Source organism: Scomber scombrus, unplaced genomic scaffold (assembly GCF_963691925.1).
Source record: "Scomber scombrus unplaced genomic scaffold, fScoSco1.1 SCAFFOLD_483, whole genome shotgun sequence".
In the NCBI taxonomy this organism is placed as follows: Eukaryota; Metazoa; Chordata; class Actinopteri; order Scombriformes; family Scombridae; genus Scomber; species Scomber scombrus.
In genome coordinates, this window is record NW_026910562.1 from 3,014 (window position 1) to 8,336 (window position 5,323).

General features: G+C 42.0%; 1 long non-coding RNA gene across 1 annotated transcript; it reads right to left on the reverse strand.

The window, feature by feature from the left end:
• Positions 1-1,424: 1,424 nt before the first annotated feature.
• Positions 1,425-2,448, reverse strand: LOC133977106 (uncharacterized). Its single transcript, XR_009924907.1, has 3 exons — positions 2,310-2,448; positions 1,587-1,664; positions 1,425-1,503 (listed from the first exon to the last, which is right to left on the reverse strand). It is a non-coding gene; the product is annotated as an uncharacterized LOC133977106 (long non-coding RNA).
• Between the last annotated feature and the right edge of the window lie 2,875 nt (positions 2,449-5,323).

The window sequence follows — 5,323 nt, forward strand, 5'->3', positions numbered from 1 at the left end:
TCTGCAGAGCTCTCAGCCAATAGGACGGCAGACATAGAGGAGATGGCCTCATATGTAAACACTGTACATCCTGTCACTCCCTCACACACACACACACACACACACACACACACACACACACACACACACACACACACACACTGCCGTCTCCTCCCAAACCTCAGGAGGACTTGGTCTGTCATTATGGACCCACATCATAGACCTGCCTCCTCCGGTTTCACTCTCTGTTGCTGCTGCTGGATCCAAACCATCCAAAAAAAGTCTTTCCTTTTTCTTTCCTTTTTCTTTCCTTTGACCTCAAGAAGAAGTTTGAGGAGGTGAGAAGTGAAGTGAAGGAGACAACAACGCTTTACTGTAAGATGATCTGAAGTCTTCTATGTCCTCGAGTCAAGGAAGGAAGGGAGGAGAAGGAAGGAAGGAAGGAAAGGAGGGAAGGAAGGAAGGGAGGAAGAAGGAGGGAAGGAAGGAAAGGAGGGAGGAAGGAAGGAAGGAAGGAAGGAAGGAAAGGAGGGAAGGAAGGAAAGGAAGGAAGGAAGGAAGGAAGGAAGGAAGGAAGGAAGGAAGGAAGGAAGGAAGGAAGGAAAGGAGGGAAGGAAGGAAGGAAGGGAGGAAGAAGGAAGGTAGGAGGTAGGGAGGGGAGAAAGAAAAAAGAGGAAGGGAGAAGAAAGGAAAGAAGGAGGGAAGGAAGGAAAGAAGGAAGGAAAGAAACAGAGAGGGGAAGGAAAGAAAGAGAGAAGGAAGGAAGGGAGGGAGGAAAGAAGGAACAGTCAAAACAGACACCAGGTTAAAATAAAGGAAGCAGTGGGTTAGGGTTAGGGTTAAAATACTCACTGATGTGTCTTTAATAAATAAGATAAATCAGGCTTTGATACACACAACACTTCTTAGTATGTGTGTTGATTGTGAGTTCAGTGTGTGTTCAGTGTGTGTTCAGTGTGTGTAGATTGTGAGTTCAGTGTGTGTTCAGTGTGTGTAGATTGTGTGTTCAGTGTGTGTTCAGTGTGAGTTCAGTGTGTGTAGATTGTGAGTTCAGTGTGTGTTCGTGTGTGTTCAGTGTGTGTAGATTGTGTGTTCAGTGTGTGTAGATTGTGAGTTCAGTGTGTGTTCAGTGTGAGTTCAGTGTGTGTAGATTGTGAGTTCAGTGTGTGTTCAGTGTGTGTTCAGTGTGTGTAGATTGTGTGTTCAGTGTGTGTAGATTGTGAGTTCAGTGTGTGTTCAGTGTGAGTTCAGTGTGAGTTCAGTGTGTGTTCAGTGTGTGTAGATTGTGTGTTCAGTGTGTGTTCAGTGTGTGTTCAGTGTGTGTAGATTGTGAGTTCAGTGTGTGTAGATTGTGTGTTCAGTGTGTGTTCAGTGTGTGTAGATTGTGAGTTCAGTGTGTGTAGATTGTGTGTTCAGTGTGTGTTCAGTGTGTGTAGATTGTGATGTCAGTGTGTGTAGACTCACCTCCGTTCCTCAGCCAGACTGATGAGTCGTGTTTAGAGATCAGCTCAGAGGTTCGAACACCTGAAAACAAACATCACATTTCATCACTGTGATTGGAGCAGAAACCTGCAGACTGCTGGCGGCTGTCGGACTGTGCTGTGTACCTGTAGGTATGTCCGTCAGCTCGTTGCTAGGAGACGATGACAGGCAGCTCATCAGCATGTACTCAGCATCTTCCACTGCTAACAAACACAGGAGATACAAACATGTGTCAGTGCTGCAGATGAGCTCGACATGTACACTGTTGTGTGTGTTCCTTCTTTCCTTCCTTCCCTCCTTCTTTCCTTTCCTTCCTCCCTCCCTCCTTCTCTCTATCTTTCCTCCCCCCTACCTTCCTCCCTTCCTTCTTTCCTCTGTCCTTGATTTCCTTCCTTCCTCCCTTCCTCTTTTCCTTTCTCCCTAACTCCCTCCTTTCCTTCCTTCTCCCTCCCCTCCTACCTTCCTTCCTCCCTCCTTTCCTTCCTTCTTCCTCCCTTCCTTCCTCCTTTCCTTCCTTCTTTCCTCCCTTCCATCCTCCTTCCTTCCTCCCTCCTTTCCTCCTTCTTCATTCCTTCCTCCTTCCTTTCCTTCTTTCTTTTCCTTCCTCCCTTCCTTCCGTCCTCCCTCCCTCCTTTCCCTTCCTTCTTCCTCCCTCCCCTTCCTTCCTTCCTTCCCCCCTCCTTTCCTTCATTCTTCCTTCCTCCTTCCTTCCATCCTCCCTCCCTCCTTTCCTTCCTTCTTCCTCCTCCCTTCCTTCCTCCCTCTTTCCTTCCTCTTCCTCCTTTCCTTCCTCCCTTCCTTCCTTGACCGAGGACAACAGGGTTAACCACTGACAGTAATAATCTTACCAGGAGTATCTTGTGTCTGCAGCTTGGACAGAAGCTCCTGAGATGGATTTCTTCTGAGCCTGAGCGATGTAGCTCAGGTTCTCTGAGTCCAGAACCGACAGGAAGGGACTGCAGGTCCCAGATCAGCTTAGCGAGCACTGGAGACACAAATACTGCATACTACATTACTATAATACTGCAGTACTTTTACTGTAATACTGCATACTACATCACTATAATACTGCAGTACTTTTACTGTAATACTGCATACTACATCACTATAATACTGCAGTACTTTTACTGTAATACTGCATACTACATCACTATAATACTGCAGTACTTTTACTGTATACTGCATACTACATCACTATAATACTGCAGTACTTTTACTGTAATACTGCATACTACATCACTATAATACTGCAGTACTTTTACTGTAATACTGCATACTACATCACTCATAATACTGCAGTACTATTACTGTAATACTGCATACTACATCACTCATAATACTGCAGTACTTTTACTGTAATACTGCATACTACATCACTATAATACTGCAGTACTTTTACTGTAATACTACATACTACATCACTATAATACTGCAGTAACTTTACTGTAATACTGCATACTACATCGCTCATAATACTGCAGTACTTTTACTGTAATACTGCATACTACATCACTATAATACTGCAGTACTTTACTGTAATACTGCATACTACATCGCTCATAATACTGCCAGTACTTTTACTGTAATACTGCATACTACATCACTATAATACTGCAGTACTTTACTGTAATACTGCATACTACATCGCTCATAATACTGCAGTACTTTTACTGTAATACTGCATACTACATCGCTCATAATACTGCAGTACTTTTACTGTATTACTGCATACTACATCGCTCATAATACTGCAGTACTTTTACTGTAATACTGCATACTACATCACTATAATACTGCAGTACTTTACTGTAATACTGCATACTACATCGCTCATAATACTGCAGTACTTTTACTGTAATACTGCATACTACATCGCTCATAATACTGCAGTACTTTTACTGTAATACTGCCTGCATACTACATCGCTCATAATACTGCAGTACTTTTACTGTAATACTGCATACTACATCGCTCATAATACTGCAGTACTTTTACTGTAATACTGCATACTACATCGCTCATAATACTGCAGTACTTTTACTGTAATACTGCATACTACATCACTCATAATATATACATGTATATGTTTTTTAAGTAGTATTTTTACTTATTGCTGTATTGGTACTTTTATTCTGCAGACTCCTCACTTGTCCTCAGTAATGAATTTTCTCTTCTTATGTAATGAAGTGAACAAACAGAAATCACACAGAGCAGAGAAGCAGAGACTTTATCTCAGAGCGGAGTCATCGTTGAACTATGTGAAGCAGAGCGATGAGTCAGTCCGTCACTATCAGAGACTCTCTCATCATGTCTGTTTACACACAGACTGTCTGTCTCTTCCTTTATATCTTTAATGTTTAACAGTTGGATTATACTGCTCTCAATGTGTCTACCAGTAAAACTAATGCATAACGTTATATTACTGCATGCTGGCTAACATGTAGCATACATCATCATAGCATGCAGACATATTAACATTGTTTATAGCTTGTTAACATGGCATCATGAGTATAGTCAGAAGGTTAGCATGTTACAGTAGCTGCTGTAATGTATGTTTAATATCTTTTGGGTTATGAATCTATTTTATGTTATTTATTACTTTAATATTGTTGTTAATAACTGTTAATAAATGTAGGCTATACAGCAGTTTGTCAACATGCTAACAACAGTTCACATGTTAAAATACATCATGTAACATTTACCATGTTATGTGTTTACATGCTACAGTATGTGTGTGTGTGTGTGTGTGTGTGTGTGTGTGTGTGTGTGTGTGTGTGTGTGTGTGTGTGTGTGTGTGTGTGTGTGTGTGTGTGTGTGTGTGTGTGTGTGTAGGTGTGTGTATGTGTGTGTGTGTGATATCTAATCTTTGTTCTGTTTTAAGGAGAAGATGGATAGACTTTAGTCTGTCAGCAGTTTGATGAGACATGAAAACAGTAGTGAAGTCGGTCTGTGTTTGGTGATGAATGAAGTCGGTCTGTGTTTGGTGATGAATGAAGCTGTTGTCTGTGTGTCTCTGAATGAATACTGACTCTGTTTTAAAGGATTGTATCATGTGGTTGAATTACCCTCCTGGCTGTCTGATTAGGCTCTTACATTAAGCTCTGATGTTTTGTTTTATGAATCAGCAACTTTAATTTATCCTTCGTGTCGTCCTCTGGGTCAAATTCACCCCGTCTGTTTTGACTGTTCCTTCTTTCCTCCCTTCCTTCCTTCTGTTCTTCTTCCCTCCCTCCCTCCTTCCTTCTTTCCTTCCCTCCCTTCCTTCTGTCATTCCTTCCTCCCTCCCTCCCTCCCTCCTTCTTTCCTTCCTTCTTCCTCCCTCTTTTCCTTCATCCCTCTTTTCCTTCCTTTCTCCCTCTTTTCCTTCCTTCTTCCTCCCTTCCTTCCTTCCTTCCTTCCTTCCCTCTTTTCCTTCCTTCTTCCTTTCTTCCATCGTTCCTTCCTCCCTCCCTTCCTTTCTTCTTCATCCCTTCCTTCCTTCCCTCTTTTCCTTCCTTCTTCCTTTCTTCCATCCACAGTTCTTCTAATGTCCACTTGAATGCGCTGTGATGAAACTTTGACTCTATTGAAATGACAACTGTTGCATCACAGTCTAGTTATAACAGAGCAGTTCAGGTTAATAAGTGAGTTAAACACCTCAACACTGAACTATTCAGGAAGAGTTTCTCATCAATAATGTTCAGATGTTCTGACCTTCACACACTGATAAGCTGGTGGATGCTGCTTAATGTTTAACACCGGATAATGACTCTGTGTGTGTCTGCTGTTACATCACTTAATAAAAAAACTGATGTCAAGTTGAAAAACTGAGGAAACAGGAAGTCAGTTGATATGTTGGCTAATAAGAAACAAGAGATGTCAG